An 18,325-nucleotide genomic window follows, 5' to 3' on the forward strand; every position below is an offset into this window, starting at 1 on the left:
CGAAGAGGTGAGAAATTTGTCCCTCCGTTTAAACTGCGGGAGCCTATTATTAATAAGGCTCATCAAGGACATCTGGGGACAACTAAAACCTCTATGCGCATTAAGCAACACTATTGGTGGCCCTCAATTGATGTCCAAGTTAAAAATTTGATTGACTCGTGCCCGGAGTGTTTATTATCCGATAAACATTGGCGCACACTGAAAGTTCCCCTGCATCCCACGGATTTTCCTAACTCTCCCTGGGAGAAAGTTGGGGTAGACTTTTCGGGACCATATTCCATTCTTCAGCAGGAGAATAAGTACATTATTCTTTTGGTGGACTATTTTTCAAAGTGGATGTACTTTGATTTTGTTAAGACTCCTGATACAGATTCCACAATAACCTTTCTCAAGAGGGTGTTTGATTTGGAAGGTTCCCCTAAGTTCGTTGTCACAGATAACGGAACTCACTTTGTTTCGGATAAAATGTCCAAGTTTTTGAAACAATTAGACATCAAACAACTCAAAGTCTCCCTTTATTCACCAGCTTCGAATGGTCTTGTCGAGAGGGGGAATAAAGTGATCAAAGAGGGTGTTCAGACAGCGATTTCTTGTGGTTACAATGTGGTTGAATTTGTAAAGCAAAAAGTATGGCACTATAATACTTCCCCTCATTGCGTGACTGGGGTCTCCCCGTTTTCCTTACTGAGAGGTAGAGAGAATCGTTCTGTCCTGTTCCCTTCCTGGCTGCATCAGGACTCCGCTGGTAAAACTATCGATTTGGATTCTGTTAGGAAGTCTGTTCTAGAAAAACAGAACCAAATGAAATTACAGTTTGATGGTACCACAGATGGTAAATTGGTGGACCTGCTAGTTGGCGATTGGGTTTTAATCAAGAATCCAGGTAGGGTAGTTAAAGGACGCTCAAAATTTTTTGCACCCATCCAGGTAATTAAAGTGAGTAAGGGGGCAGCCTTTTTGGGAAAAAAGGGTTGGTGGAACAAACGCCAGCTTGTGAAAGTCTCTGATCACCAAGCAGAGATTATCAAAGGAAAGAAGCATAATGGTAACTCCGGTAATTTGGATTGGAGTTTTTGGATGAGTGCTCCTTCTGTTTCTGGTGTTCCTAACCATTCCTTTCCACAAGCCCCTCAGTCTTCAGAGCAGCCTTCAGGGGAGGTTCCTCTGGATCCTCCAAACGTTGTTGTTACCCAGGATGTCCCTACTCACACAAAAGTTTCTTCTTTCGGCAGACACATCAGGGCTCCTGAGAGATATAACGAGTTCATTAAATTTTAGGCATTTGTGTTACCTGTGTTTAGATCCATTTTATTGCATATATTTTCTCTTTCCATTTTTATTGACTGTTGTAAGGGGGAAGGTGGTGTAATGGCGGGCTCCGCTCGCGTTGCCGTCTTCTCGTGGGTTTGGCTCGTGGGTTCGACCTCTGTCCACCTCACGAGCCAAAGCCCGAGCCTAGTGTGTTTACTTTTAAGAATATGTATACACGTGCCACAGCCCGTGTATACCCTGTTGTGCTTTGAATTACTTCCCTCGCGCATGGACGGCTGAGTCTTTCCGTTTGCCATTGTAACCATCGGCTTCACGGAGACCAGACGTCCATGACGGGTGGAGTCATCTTTGAGAAGAATAAATTCACTTACCTGAATCTACTGCCTCATCTACCTTTATTACAATCACCTTCAAACTCCTCATCCACGCACACAAAGCCCTGCACAAGGTGGAACCAGCATACCTCAATGACCGACTCAGCTTCTACACCCCCACCTGCAGCCTCCGCTCTGCCAACCTCGCCCTCGCCACAGTTCCACGCATCCGGAAAACCACCGGCGGCGGCAGATCTTTCTCTTACCTCGCCGCCAAGACTTGGAACACTCTCCCTACTGGCCTACGACAGACCCAGGACCTGCTGACCTTCAGAGGACTTCTCAAGACCTGGCTTTCCAATCAGTAGCAGCCCCTCACCCCCACCCCCCAGCGCCTTGAGACCCTCACAGGTGTGTAGCGTGCTTTACAAATGTAATGATTGATTGATTGATTGATTAGGATTACTAATGCTTGAACAGCCAGTTTGAAGTCATTTGCGGGAAGGAATGGTTTTAGTTTTCTCAGGCTGTTGGCTCTGGATATTTGCACCTTTTGATGCAGCACTGATATATTTCTGCATGTTAAGATTTCTATCCAGTATTATACCTAGTGATTTTACTGAGTGAACAATATGAGGTTGGCAATTGAGAGCTGTGAGTTGTTTAATCCATTCTTCGATACTGGTAGTTTTGTTGGGAAGGGCGATTAGGAGAAATTCAGTCTTGAGGGTGTTTAGTTTTAAGTGGTTGTTTGCCAGCCAGGTCTGGGTTTTTCCAGAGTTGAATTGAGGGCTGTGATATCGTCCAGAGAGGTGATCTTTAAGTATGGTTGGGTGTTGTCAGCGTACATATGACAATGGATGTTCGAGGAACTGAGAATTTCAGTCAGGGGTTCCATGAAAAGGTTGAAGAGTATGTGCGAGAGGGATGATCCCTGTGGAACTCCTAGAGTGACTGGTACGGCCGTATATAGGGTTTGATTAACCTTAAATCTTTGGGATCTATTTTGGAGGAAAGAGGTGAACCAATTTAGGACTGATCCTGATAGGCCCATGCTAAATCTTAGAAGGTCTAGAAGATTATCATGTTTGATGGTGTCGAATGCCGAGGAGAGATCAAGCAGGATTAGTAGACAGGCTTTGTTTTGGTCAAGGATTTTTAGTGCATCGTCTGTTATGTGAGTCATGTCTGATTCCGTACTTTGCCCTGCGTGAAAGCTGAATTGGAATTGGTTGAGCAGGTTGAAATGGTCAATGTGGTTACCCAGTTGGCTATTGGCACATTTTTCCAACAGTTTGGCCAGAGTTGGAATGTTAGAGATCAGGAGGTAGTTATTCAGGTCAGTGTGGTCTGCCGTTGGTTTCTTTAGGATGGGTGATACCTGCCCAGATTTAAGGCTTTCAGGATGACTCCTTGAAGCAGGGAAGTGTTGATAGTCTTGGTCCATAGAGGCAGAATCAGCTGTATGAACTCATTTGGATAATTGGCAGGAAGAAGATCGATGGAGTGGTTAGAGGGTTTGAGTGGTGTGATTATTTTTAGTATTGCATCTTCTGTGTAGAGGTTGAAGGAGGTCCATTTTGCAATATTTTTTAGTGTGAACTTTGGAGGGATTGGGCAGGGGGTGGTTAGAGGGGGAGAAGGGGTGCTCTCGTGAGTACCTTTTAGAGTTGCTAGGGTCTTAAGCAGGTCCGTTTTTAAGTTTTCTGACTTCACAGTAAAGAAGGAAGCACATTTTTTGCAGCTGGGTTGAGAGCTGGGATCAGCGTGTGAGGTGTGAGGTAAGCCTTTAGATTGTGCTTTAATTAGTTCAAATAGTTTTTAGGTCTATTTTTGGATTGGTCTAACTGCTATGTAAAAAAAGGTAGCTTTTGATCTTCCGATTTTTCTGTAGAAGGAGTTTCTAGTAGCTCTTAGAGAAGCTTAAGGTGATCAAGGGATGTAGATGATCTCCATTGGCGTTCAATTAGTCCTAGGGAGCATCTATCCTCATTGAGTCGGCTGTCATACCAAGGTTTGGAATCTTTTGTGGATATCTTTTTCAATTGTAGCTTTGTGATTGTGTCTATTACCGCGGTCATAGAGTTGAAGTAGTGGTATGTCAGCGCTTGGGCATCCGATAGCTCTGTCGGGGGCAACCGGCAGTTGCCACTAGATGATAGGAGTAAGTCTGTGCTGGCACTTTTTAGGTTACTTTTCCATATTTTAGGTTTTTGGGTTGGGCTGAATATGTTCTTACTGGTTTATTTAATAAAGAAAGTGATGTAATGGTGGTCGGACCAGTCGCAGGGGATGATCGTGTTCAGTTGAATGGAATCGGTGTTGGAGATGACGAAGTCTAGGGTTGCGCCCTTGTCATGTGTGGGGCTGTTGCAGATTTGGGTGAGGTTTAGGTCCTTGAGGAAATCTTTGAGGCTATTGACTATGGGGTCATTGATGTCGTTCCAATGGAGATTGAGATCTCTGGGGAATATTTGGGCAATCTGGGGACCGGTATTTGTCGTTACGAGATACATGAATTGTTTGTCGAAAATGAGGTTGTCCCCTGGGGGGTGGTAGAATGTGTGTAAAGAGCAAACTGGTTTGTTGTTGCTTATGACGTCCATGCAGAGGTATTCACATGATGAAAGTAATGGAGAATGTGATTGGTTCACTGATAGCCTATTTCGGTTAATGCAGGCAATACCACACCGGGATCTATCAGATCTATCAAGTGAGATGATTTTGTGATTTGGGGGGACCAGAACATCTAGGATAGGAGTAGTTGATTCAGTTACCCAAATTTTGGTCAATATTAGGAGGTCTGGTTCATGAGTAAGTATGAGGTCTGCTATGTCAGCTGCGTGTCTTGAAGCTGATCTACAGTTTAGTAGGATGCATTTGAGATGTGGCTTGATGGTGGTTTGATGTTCTTGTGTGATGGGGACTCATGTTAGATTGTTTTTGGATATTCCTCTAGAGTTGTGTCTAGGAGCTCTGTGTGAATTAGAGGGGATGATTTTGTTGAAACATGCTGTACTCTGGGTGGGATAGGGGAGCTCGTAGGAGCGGAGTAGGGAGTGTATGTCATTGGATGACAAATGGTAATTTCTACATACCTGTCAAGATGTGGCATTGGGGTATGGGACAGTTCTGCATTTTGGTGTCAGATAACTCAGGGGGTGGACGCATATGGTGTGATGGGTTTAGTTGTTGTGGGTGTGGGGGCGATTACTATGAACGTGTGTGGAAGAATCTCTAACCTTCCTTCTGATGTTCGGTGTATTGAGAATAAGATCTTGTAGGAGTTGGATGTCTTTATTGACTTATTGCAGTAAAAGTATGATTTCATCAAGTCTGGGGTCAGGCGTGGATTGTGTGATTGTTTTATGGTAAGTGTGTGGGGGGGTGGTGGGTCTGGAATGTGACTAGGGGGCTAAGGATGGCCTAGTTTAGAGAGATGATGTGCAATGGGTTGAGTAGGGGGAGAGTGGAGTGGCGGAGTGATGGTAGAAGGAGGGGAATGTGGCAGGTCGATGTGAGGAGGGGTTGGGGCTGAGGAGATGTTCAGGGTAGTTGGGGTGGGGGTGGGAGAGAAGCTACCTGTGTGAGTGTTAGGTGATCAAAGTGTGCTGTTGGTTTTAGCGGTGTGGTTGTCGTATCCTGAGGAGTTTACTGGGACAGGTGTGTGAGATGGATTGTCATATGGGTTTGATTTGTGGGTGGGTTTGCACAACTGTTCTGTGGAGTACATGAGTTGGGGGGGTTAGGGGATAGGCAGTAGGATTGTTCGACTTTTTCCTTAATTAGAGAAAAGATATTGTCAAATAGTAGTAGGTTTCGGTCTGAGGATTGTATGAGTATGATTCCATTGTGATAAATGGTGATAGTGGCTGTAGCTCTGTAGAATATGGATGGGGTGATCGAGATCTTGAAACCATGTGCTGTCTTTCTAGTGGATGAGAACGCAAATAAGGCGAGAAAGGCTTTTTTCCATTGGGCTCGCCTATACGTGTAAAAAATTAAATTGTTAGATATAAAGTTATACATTTCTCTGGTTTTGTACAAGTGACACCTGAGCCTAACTATAATTTCTATGTAACCTTGGTTTTTTCCAGTGACTATACATATATATCGCCAGTAGGTAGTTATAGTTAGGACCTATTTTCCATAGGAAATCCGCAACATTCTATTCCCAATAACTTTGGTGCCGGTTGACAAATCTTCACAACATTTTCAAAACTTGTGGGGCGCTCCGGTCTGCTCCTGTCCTTAAAGTCTCAGGGTGATTCATAAAGCGGGGGCCAAGAAAAAAGGGGGGTCCCAAAACGTGTTTTCCCATGCAATTTCCCATAGGAACCTTTAGTTGCAGCTACAGCCCAAACTGCTGAACGGAATTACACCAAATTTGTCAAAAAGGTAGCCCTTGGTTCGGAGTCAGGCCTTTTGGTTAAATGGTGTAAATCCGTTCAGTAGTTCCTGAGAAAATCAAAAGTAATATCACATATATCTATGGAAGCGGAGGATCCGCGCACCTGCCGTGCACGAGCTGTATGCTAATTGACTGTCAACGCTCCAAACCAGGAAGTGTTGGCAGCCATCTTGTGTCTGAGTAGGACTGAGGCACAAGAAAACAGAAGAAAAAATGCACAAAACACAAAAAGGGGGACTGGTGGAAACACCCTGACCCCCTAGGCCTGCTCAGTAGGCCCCACAAGGACCCCCAAGGCCAAACAATTTTTGAACTTAAAAAAAAAAATGGCAAGATCCGCGCAGTGTGCACGGATGCTGACGATTAAAAAAAAAACGAAGCGAGGGCTTCATTGGTAATTAGCCCCCCCGGGGTGCCAAATCCCTGGGCAAAGAAAGAATTTGATGGGGACCTTCACCCCCCGGTGCTTCACCAGTAAATGTGCAGGGGGGTTCATAGCCCCCCCAGCCCCAGGGACCACCACCCCCGGGGCTTGTGAAAGGAATGGGTGGAGGGACTCAAAGGCACCCCCGGGGCTTTATCATGATATAGGCTGGGGCTCACGGCCCCCCGCAGCCCCGGGGACCGCCAACCCCGGGGCTTGTTTGCATATGAATAAAAAAATAAACTGTGTGGGGGGGGCTTAAGCCCCCTCACCCGCCCCAGGGGCCGCCACCTCCACGGGGCTCCAATATTCAAAATAGGGGGACCATCACCTCACTGGGGCTTTGGAAATGGTGGAAGGGGGGCTCTGTGGCCCCCATCCTGGGGCCCTTGGTAGCCTTGGGGACAGCCACCCCACAGGGCCGGCTCCTGCAGTGTCCCGGGGTGCCCACCCCGGGACACTGTAGTTTGCTATGGCAGGGCGGGAACCTCGTGGTTCCCACCCTGCCATAGCAAACTGCATTGATATTTGAAAGAGAGAGCAGGAAACCTGCTCTCTCTTCCAAATACCAAAGACAATTGTTTTTCCACATGGGGACCTGCATCTTCGCAGCTCCCCATGTGGAAAAGCAATGCCGGTTCCTGCTGGACGTGGGGAGTCGGTGAGATTGGGGATCCCCCCCACGGTCCCCAACGGAGAGGGACAGCCCTGGGTCCTGGGGTCCCCGGGGCTATTAGTGGCCCGGAAGGGGGCCCGTGCAGCATCCCTCCTCAAATATGCACATTTAAATAAAAAAATGTAATTTAAAAAAAAGGCCAGCCCCGGGGGATGGGGTCCCCGGGGTCATAAATGTCCTGAGGAGGGGGGCAAGGCAACCCCCCTCCAAAAAGAAAAATAAAGTAAAAAAATTGCCATACCCCGAGGGATGATGTCCCCGGGGCAGAATATGGCCAAGGGAGAGGGGCCATGCGTCCCCCTTCCCAATTTTCGTAATTTAAAAAATAATTGGGGGGCAGGCCCTCGGGGATGGGGTCCGCAGGGCCAAGATTATTAGAAAAAGAAGGGGGGCCCCACAGCCCCCCTTCTTTAAAAAACAAAAAAGAACGGCATTGCGCCAGAGGCCACGCCCCTCATTTCTACCCTCTGCAAACGCGCCCCCTGGCGCGTTTGAAGATGGGGAATGAATTCCCCATGAATACTCGGGATCCCTGGGGGCCAACTAGCCCACCAGGAACCTCCAGTACGTGCCAGGGGGCTACGTTGCATAGAGGTGTTCTGAGGCCAAGCCCCTTTTTACACCTCTCTGCAACACAGCTCTGTGGCGCATAATGGAGGTAGCTGGTGGGCTAGTTGCACCCCAGAGACCCTCAGGATTCAAGGGGACTTAATCCCCCAACTTAAAACGCACCACGGGGCGCGTTTGTACAGTGGTGAAGGGAGGGGGCGGGGCCTGAGGTGACATATGTGCAAACACGCCCTGTGGCACGTTTTAAGTTGGGGAATTAATTCCGCACCACTGTGCAAACGCGCCCTATGGTTTTTTCAGTGAATATATATATATATATATACACACATATTTTCTTCTGTACTTCCTCACCTTCTGCAGTACTTTACTGGTTTACTGGATCCTTTCCCTTGCACTGCCTTGTGGAACCTTCTTGTCGTCCCCTTGATAACGGGTAAGGGTAAGGAATTAGGCTCACACATATACCTTGAGGTCAATATGTCAATTAAAATACCACTTGTATACTCTGCCATTTCAATAGAAGTCAGAGGGCAGGGGAATGATTCATCTGATGGAGAAACGGATCCACTGAGGAATCATTCCCAGAACCTTTTGTCTTCTCTTCCTCCCTGCCCCTATGGGGATGACTAATCTCACTCCTGTAGATTACCAGTCGAATGTGCGTGGAGTCTTGACACTAGCAACCTAGGTTTAGAGGCTGTGTTGACACAGAGATTAGGAAAGGAAGAACACACCATTCGATTTGTGTCAAGAGTACTCTGTGATGCAGAAGTACACCAAGCAGTCATTGTAAAAGAGCTTCTGGGATGTTGGTGGACCATTGAGAAATGTTGGTGGTTTCTGTGGGGGAGGTACTTTGGTTTGCTGACTGATCATAAGCCTTTGTTGTTTATTCTGGGAGGAACCAATTCAAAAAACAGCAAACCTAGATTAGCCAGGTTGGCCTCAAGACTACTACAGTTTCAATTTGATGAAGAACACATTCCTGGGGGGGAAAAACCTCAGAGCAGACTATTTATCACATTTTCCCAGTAAGGGGAGCGCCCAGGAGGATGAAGCCATTGTGGATGATGATATTGATGATGAAAGTTGTCTTGTTGCTGCAGTGGAGTTGGAGAAAGCCTGTCCTTTTTCAGAATTGACGTGGAAGACTGCTACTAGTGAAGATGTTGGTGTGAGATGAATAAATAAATACATCAGGGAGGGTTGGCCTAAGGAGAAAACCCTCGACCCTATTATCCAGACGTTTATAAAAGGTGTCTGAGGAATTGTCTCTGGAGGATGGGTTAGTTATGAGAATTAATAAATTGATCCCTCGCGAGATACTCAGGATGTTGATACTTGAAAGTGTCCATGAAGGACATTTGGGAGCCACATTCACCAAATGAAGATTGCGGTCGGCATTCTGGTGGCCGCAAATGGACAAGTAGGTGGATCAGCTTGTTGAAGATGGCATTCTGTGTCCTAGAAGTAACAAAACTCTCAAGACAGCCAAACCCCATCTAATACCTATTAAATGTACTGCAGGTCCATGGGTAAAACCTGGTATTGATTTAGTAGGCTCATTCATTTCCCTTCCCTGCCACTCATGATATGCCCTGGTACTCATTAATTCTTAATCCAAGTGGCAGAGGTTAGATTTGTGGGGGAACCTGATTCCGAGGCTGTGTTGGATTTTCTGAAAGATATATTGATGAGGGAAGGTTTCCCAGAAATTGTGGTTTCTAATAATGGGGTTCAATTTGTTTCATTTGACGCAGAGGACGTCCTAAAGCTGAGTATTATCAGACAAAGAGTTCTCTCTATCACCCCTAAACCAACATTCTGGTTGAGTGTTTAACCATGTTTTGGCAGAGTGTGTGCATTGGGCTTTCTCGAACAAAGCTGTTCAAACCATGTTGTGGTTTTACATGACAACGCTTCAATCATTGACAAATGTCTCCCCTTTCAAATTGGTTAAGGGTAGGAAAACCCACTATCCAATTTAGACCTGCTTGGATTTCAAGGTGGGTAAAAAATATTTGACTGTTGAGGATTTGATACAGTTGTGCGTAACATTTTTACCATTGCCCAACACAAGCAACAAGACTATTATGATAAGAAAAGGGTATGTGTGTTAAACCTGTTCCTGTGGGGGACTATGTATGTATAAAGAAATACACGTTTGACAGGAAAGGAGGCAATACGTTTCTGTGCCAAATATGGTTGACAAAATATGTGGCAGTGATGTACATGTTGATGATCCCCATTGGTGAAATATTACCAAAGTCATCAAAGTCTCACACAACCAGGATAAGTCTCAAGTTTCCATTGGTGGGAAAATTATGTGTTTCCACAGGCAGTTTGGGAAATCAGTCTGGTTTACTAAAACTAAATGATTCCGGTGAGAATGTTTCTCAGCCTGTGTGGAGGAGTGTAGAGGAATTTATTATTCCAGTGAGGTATAGGTAAATATCTGTTTCTTCGTATAGCTGTCTGGTAGCATATAAAAGATCTCTAAATCCTTTCTTATTTAGTCTTTTTAAGTCAAGTATTGTAATATCTCATGTTTGAATAAATACCTTTATTTATAGCACTTTTTGTATGTTTTATAAATTTATAATTTGTATTTATAATCCTATTTTGTTATATAAGTTTACATCATAATACCATAACAAAAGTATTTGTAAAGCACACATTTACCCAAGGGTATCTTGACGCTGAATAACACATGTTTATTGTTACCTGAATCAATGGTCCTCATTTTATTTACCTCAGAAGGATGAATGACTGAGTGGTCCCACCAAGATTTGAACCTGTGACCATGAGGATGAACACAGTTTCGTACAGTGGAAGCACTGTTCCACTAAGCCACCAGACCCGGCATATGTGCAATGACATATGGCATATGGCAATATGTTTCTTTTAACCCCTTGCATGCGTCGGACGTCCCCCCGGCCGGTGGGCGTGTGCGTCCGGTTTGCGCACGCGTGGAATTCGCCTGCACGGCGGGGGTATTCCAGCCGAGCCCAAAGGGTTAAAGAGAAAGACTCCTGTAGTATTCTGGTTTTGATCTATACCACCCTGTGACGCTCTCTGCAGCAGGCTGGTGTGGATCCAACATTCTATGGAACATTAGAATTTGAATTGTTGAGCAGTTGGTGAATCAGCACAGTGAGAGTGAGCCTGCGAGCAGCTCCGGGTGGTTTCTGTACTGTGGACTTGTATGAATAAAAAACACATCTGAATTATCTTGGCTGTGCATGGTCGAAACGGGTATTGAGGTGGGGGATTTTACCCGGGTTGTCTCGCTTTATGCAGATGACGCACTTGTGTATGTCAAGCACCTGAGCAGTAGTTTGAGATGCTGCTGCGGATAATGTCTGAATTTAAAGAACTGTCTGGCCCTCTGGGCAACAGGCAGAAAATAGTGCTGTTCCCTGTGGGTACACTGGCGAGGACATGACCAGCCGAGCTCCCAGTTATTGGGCTTGGATGGGAGAGGGACGACATCTGGTATCTGGGGTCCAGATTGCAAATTTCTCTGAGGCCTGTTATTGTCTTTATATGGATTGAGTCCTCAAGGGCTGGGAGGACTCCATTGGTTTTTGGGTTCGCCTCCCTTCTGCCGCCAATGGGTAGAGTTGCACTGAGCAAAATGGTTCTCTTACCCCGCTGTTATGTTATGGTATGTTATTTGTATTTGTAGCACGAACAGATACTCCGAAGAGTGTCCCGGCGTGAGCCTTGAGGAATAAGGAGAGCTAGTTTAAACAAAGAGAAATATGTTCACGTTTTTCTGAACAGAATGGGGTCCTGAATGCTACAAAGAGCAAATGGCAGCTAGTTACATACTAGAGCAGCTTTCAAGGCAAGGGAACTGCCACCCATGCAGCTGGAAATGGGGAACATGAGCCAAGAGTTGTGTGGTGGAGTGCAAATGTCTCAAAGGCGTAAAGACAGAGAAGCACTTTCGTAAGTAGATTGGGCCTGAGGCATGGAGGGCAAGGTGAGCTATAAATAAAGACTTGAATTTAACCCGGTCAGCTACGAGCAGCCAGTGAAGGGCGTGCAGATGTCGTCTCACGGTGCCTCAGAGGGGGATGTTAAGGAGAAGTCTGGGTGCCACATTCTGAACTACCTGCAGTTTGTTAAGCAGATATCCCGGGATGCCAACAAACTGGGCATTGGCAAAATCTAATTGGGTGACCGTTTCTTTAGCAGCCCTCGGAAGAAGTGGAATGAATTTCCAAAGGGTTTTGAATAGACCAAAATAATTTCCAGCTAACTTCTTGATCTGGATTGAGAACGTAAGATTCTCCTCAAACCAAATCCCAAGGTTCTTAGCGGGTTGCCCCGTTGAGGTTGGCATAGCGAAATCAGATGGCCAGAGTGTTTCTCTAAACTGAGGGGGAAACTTTCCATACAGGTGGATTTCAGATTTCTCCTCATTACATTTAAGTTGTGCAGAGGTCAGCCACTGAAAAACTTTGGTCAAACAATGTTTTGCCGGGGAGGTGGAGCACTCATTTAGCCCCCATGTGAACAAGAGCTGGGTGTCGTCAGCCTAGGCAATAATTTTGGCCCACAGATCCTCCGCCAATTGGACCCAGGGAGTGACATAAATGTTAAAAAGGAGAGGACTCAAGAAGGATCCTTGTAGACCTATGTAGACACACTCTGTGGTGATGACGATGAAAGGGGGAGCCATACCTGTTGCATCCAGTCCTCCATAAAATATTTGAGCCAGCCCCAAGCAGTGCCAGATATGCCAATCTCAGCAAGTCCGGTGAGCAGTAACTAGTGAGGAACAATGTTGAATGCCGCTGTGAGGTCAAGTAGAATCAAGGCTGCCCTCCTGCTAGTATAGTGCAAATTGTATCCATAAAAAAACTGGAGAGATTATCACACTAGGCGTTTGAGGATTGCAGCAAGCAAAATTGGGCTTTGGGCGCCATGAAGCTCTGGACAATGGGAACAATTTCCTTGATGTTATTCCTGGCTAGGTCACTATGGACCGAGCAGTAGAAACTTTTTGCATGAGCTATGGCGGTGTAGTAGATTTTTTGTTTTGTCCTGAGGGCAAAATTCCTTATGACCACAATGCTCCAATTTCTTGCACTCCTGCTTTAACTCCTTCAAATTAGGCGTGAACCTAATCTGTCCATATGTTCTCTAAAATACCATGTACTATGTTCTACTATCCACCACCACTAAACTAAATAGTCTCCTGGTGTCCCTTGTATTGGCGGGTAAGTGTAGCAGGGTTTAAACTGGATATTCTCAAGCTAGACACTGATCTGGGGAGTCTCGGCTTCCTGACTAATGATTGCACTACTTTCTGGGTCTCTTGCAATATGCTGCACAGTGGTGTTCTGATGGCTGAATACAGAGAAGAACCTACTGGGTGTGTGGGGGGACAGAGACGGATCTCCCGCAGTGCCTCATGTTAAGAGCGGGTGTCCCGGATGACTGCCTCTTCATTGTTCAACGAGAGGCAGCAGCCTGGGAACATGTAGTCAACAAGAAACAACTAAGGGCTGGCTCTAATCAGTAAGGCTGAGCCTAAATAATTATAAAACGAACAGGGTTGCCAGTACTGATATGGGTGAATTAAAGTAAACAAATAAACGTCCTAAACTAGAAGAGAAATTCCAGAAAGGGAATTGCTAATTAATAGCTTTTTATTTTAGCAAATTTTGACAAGAACATTTCAAACAGATTCTTCAGTTCATCATACAAAAGAGGATTCTTATAAAAAAGGACACACGGGACATTAGAATATAACTATACATCAATCATTCATTCAAAATTCCACGCATATCACAGCCAAACGTTACGTACTCAAACAGTCAAAGAGAAAACACACAGCATATAATACAATATATATACATTACAATTCAGAGAAAGAAAAAGCCACGGTCTGCAAAGATTTTACAATGAAGTAAGGAAAATTAATTTTTGCCAAGTACATTCCTGTATATCAAACAAAGTAATCAAAACTCATTGGAATTGTTAATCAGAGGTAATGTACAACGTCAAGCTGCAGGGGAGATTCATTAGATAACCAGCAGCTCTCGCAGACCAATATGTGGCAGGGCCTACGCGTTTCGAATCCCACCAGGTTATTGGGGATTCTCTTCAGGGCCTAATGAGGTATCTGAAAAAGAATCAAACAAAGAAAAAGGAATTGAGAGACATGAATTGGACAACTAATATATTAAATGCAGGACCTGACACCAGGGGGGTATTTTTGCTGGGTTACTCAAGCGTACCCTCAACGGCTTACCGGTTAGTGTGGATCAAGAGCGTGAGGTAGGAACCACAGAATTTATAGGAAACGTAAATCTGGGTCTGAAAGAGAACAACCTGATGGTAAGATGAACTGCCCTTTTCACAGTTAAACACACTAACTCAGCGTTTCCCTAGTGGTAACTAATAATGTCCCCACTTTTACTCACCTTTTACATGTAGTATAGGATCTCTCTTTAAAAAATATTCGTTGGATAGTGTTTCAATACTGCCGGATGGAGAACGTGGACCTGTTTGAAAAAACGGACAACTCTATTTTAGACTGCGGAAACAGGATTACTTGGCGTAGGTGAAAAAATCCAATGTAAATTCTCACCCCTATGTGTGACGGATATCGTTTCAGGGTCAGAACGGGTTAGCAATTGTTGCGCGGTCGATTCCGTGGTCTAAGAAAAAAACGACAGATTGGAATGAATACGGGGATTTACCGAAGGAGTGCCTCATCTTATGGTTGTCGGAAACATGCTTCTTACCGGTTGTAAAACCTTGTGAACCTTCAGGGGCTAATGTTGATGAGGTCGAAAGTTGGACGACTTCATGCTGTAATAAAGGAGGTTGGACGTGAGTTTATAAACGTGAAATAAGCTGCATGAATTGATGTTAAAAAAACATTAAGCGAATTACCTAGGTTAATGAAGCCCACGGGTAGTAAGAGCCCAAGGTGGAAAAAAAGTTTTTTGGGGTCCCTAAAAAGAAATGGGAAAAGGGGGTCATCAATTGGAGCCTGCAGAGCCCAAACAAGGCTGAAATGGGTTAATACGGCCGGGGCTTACCCCAAGTGATGCAGAAAAAGTTTCAGAGCCCAAACTTGTCTAAGAAGAAGTTGTCATTCTACACGGGCACTGTAATAGAGACAGTGTATATATCAGTTTACAAAGTGGACACGGACAAGCAAAGTGAACGGGGAAGGAAAGGGAGCGGTACGGAGAGTACACTTACTTGCAAGTTCAACGACCACACGAATCGATGGCGTTCAAGCCGGCGCAATACCTTAGCGCATGCGTCCTAAAACCGGGACGAAGAAGAGCGCCTTTTTAAGGGCGTGATATGTAAGGAGCGTGATTAGTCAATTTCCGCATTTGGAAGGGGGATGGCGGAATCCACAGGGGGGCGGGCGAATCCTGCTTGGGGCCGTGACACGTTTAAAATGGCGCACTGCGAGAGATTTCACTAAGACTTGATTAGGAATTCTATGAAGGGGGACTAATTGTCTGAGTCAACATTCAAATAAAGGTCCAACATGGGTCTGGAAAAATCATACGTGAATGGCACTAAACAAGTACCAAAGGATTATACTGCGAAATTAGCATAAATCTAAGTAGCATAATAAGCGGTCAACTATATAGGTTGGGGCAGATCCTATATAGGTAGAGGGGGCATAATTGGAACTGTGAAGTACTTTTACCTCTAGAGTCAGGGGTGTTAAACAACAGGTGGCTGCGGGATCTAGATGGAAACAGTTAAACTTACTGACACCTATAGCGTTGGGGGTGTTCAGTAGCTAAACGGTGTGGGAGCTGGATTGACACAGTTACAGTCAAGAATAATGCATACCTTGTTAAAGTTTAAAAATTTCACTGAGTTCGTTCAGGCCTGATGTTGCCGTATCGAATTTGACTATAAGGAATGCCTCTCTTTTGGACAGTTTGAGATTCCAGTCGCCTCCTCGAGGATCTTTTTCGACTCTGGATATCACTGCCCACTTCAGGTCATTTATTTGATGTTGCATACGTGTCCAATGATGAACCAATGGGGCATTTTCCACTTTTCTTTTTAATCTCGATTTATGCTGGGAAATGCGTTGACGGACCTCTTGGTTTGTCTTTCCTATGTATAGGCGTTGACAAGGGCACTTTATACCATATACTACAAACTTTGTTTTGCAGTTACTGAAGGCATCATGCTTCCATGAGATTCCATTATGCTGGAATAGAGACCCTTCAAGTGTGGATTCGCAGCAGAGACAGGTACCACATTTGTGGTGTCCTGTCACAGGGGGCATTCCCATCATTTGCGTAGTGTTGGTTGTATCGGGGCTGGCATCGCCGCTTGTACTATGTGGTTGGCTACGCTACTTTCCTTCTTGAAGGCAAAGAGGGGGCGTTCTTTTAAACTGGCATCTAAGTTCTTTTCTAGATGCCAGTTTTGTCCAATAACCTGTTTAAGCTTGTTGGCATTGGGGCAAAAAGTGGTGACACACACTTGTCGTTTCAAATCAGACTTGTTTTTACGTTCTAAAAGTGTCTCTCTGGGGGTCCACTGGGCTCGCCTCATGCAGTTTTTAACCAGTTTTTTGGGGTACCCTCTATCACAAAGTTTAGATACCAGGTTCTCGGCATGATGATGGTAATCCTCTTTATACGTGCAATTTCTGCGTACACGCAGAAACTGCCTGTAGGGGAGGTTTTCTGTGAGACTTCTAGGATGATTGCTATCAGACATTAGAGATTTGTTTCGATCAGAGGGTTTTATAAATAAAGTGGTCGCCAGTTTGCCTGCTTTGGGGAACACCTCTACATCAAGAAATGCAATTTTGGTGGTTGACTGTGCGAGGCTGAATCTTATGTCCAATGTCCTTGAGTTTAGCCATTGGTGGAACAAGGACAAGTTGTCACTACCTCCTGTCCACACCATGAACACATCATCGATAAATCGAAGCCAGGTCCCGATATGTTGGTGGAATGGGTTGTTGTTATGTATGTAGGAACATGTAGTGGCACAGGTGTTGCCTCAGGCCCCTTTGCTAGACTTTTACCCTTCCGTTGGTTGAAACCCATTTGCTCTATCTAGTCTGTGATCGATCTGTGGCAGTGGTTTGCTGGCGGCTGCAATACCACTGGTAATCTCTACCTTAATGGCATTTTCCTCACAATGGCCAAGGCTTAGGATATATTTGGCCTTCATCAAGGGCAGTTCCTACATTATGCCAAGGTGTCCCACACAATTCGTGAGATCTGGACAAACTTACCCAGTGAGCCTGCAGAGTCCCAGTCGTTGCAGGTTATATTGGACCCAGGGTCGACTCTGGGGTTGTCTTGGCTCCAGTACTGATTCACTTCACAATTAAAAAAAACCTTGTGTGGGATATACTCTACCATATCTACTTTGATAGCAAAGAAATTCCTATTGGCTTCTTTGATGGATTCATGATCCTTCTTTATGGCCATTTTATAAGTAGTATTTTCCTTTGGCAGATAATGTGTTCTCCATCTTCCTTCGGACTTTTTACAAGCTGATTTCTCAGTAGCCAAGGTGGGAGAGAACCGGGGGTAGGGGCAGAAACATCCTGATATTCACAATATCATAATACAAATGTCCTTTAACCCCTTCCCTGCTGGCCCGTTTCCGCCGCTGTGCGGTAAACAAAAGAACAGGGGCGGGCCATGACGAACCCGAGCCATCATCAGCACACGAGCACCGTAGTGCATGACGGCTGGGGTTCCTCATCAGCATGGAAGGGGTTAATAAATGCACTATTGCCATACAAGCAAAGTGCAATATATAACAAACTAGTAACAATAATCAAACAAAAACAACAAATTGCAATCCCCCCCAGAATCAATGACTTTGAACAAACCAGAATTCAGAAATTCTACTTGTGTAACCACACACAGAAATCTAATGGTGCTACTACCATTTTCATCAAAGCATATAGTGGCATCCACTAAATTCAGCACTGATTATAGAAAATGCCACAAATGCAGAATGTGCCTATGAAATAAAACAAAGTATAGCATCAGCTTAGAATTAACCAAACACTATGACTTGCTAATAGAGACTCTGTACTACCAAAGAAATGAAAACAAACTCTCACCACTAATGGTCTATTGTAAAGACACTTGGGTTGCCATCTGCACCGATGGGATGTAGGTGCCAACCCGAATTTAATATTACACGTTATAATATCTATGTTAGCAGCATCTCTCAAGAAGCAAAAATCAGCAGTGCAGAGAAAGGGTGGTTTAATTCCATGATAGGAACAATAATAAGAAAGCACCTTACACAATACCCATTTCTACAAATACCCAAAACAGAACAAAGCTACCAATTGCTAAGACTAAAACACTTTCTAACACAACTAACAACAAAGATACCCAAGCAAACTAAACAAATAAATCAGGTGCTAGGAAACACAAAACATTTATTTACAAATACCCAAGGCCTAACCTACCTTGAAACAATATCCAGAACACTACTGTAACATATCGCCAGAAAGCAACTCAATTTGAAAACTGATTTTTTAAAAATCAACAATCCAACACTTTTAAGAATAATGATATAGTTCATTTGGTTTGTATCACTCTAACAAACATTAAAACAAATTACTAATTAAGAGTGATACAAATATAATTATTATTTATAAAAAA

This window comes from Lissotriton vulgaris, chromosome 1_1 (assembly GCF_964263255.1).
Source record: "Lissotriton vulgaris chromosome 1_1, aLisVul1.2, whole genome shotgun sequence".
NCBI classification, from domain to species: Eukaryota; Metazoa; Chordata; class Amphibia; order Caudata; family Salamandridae; genus Lissotriton; species Lissotriton vulgaris.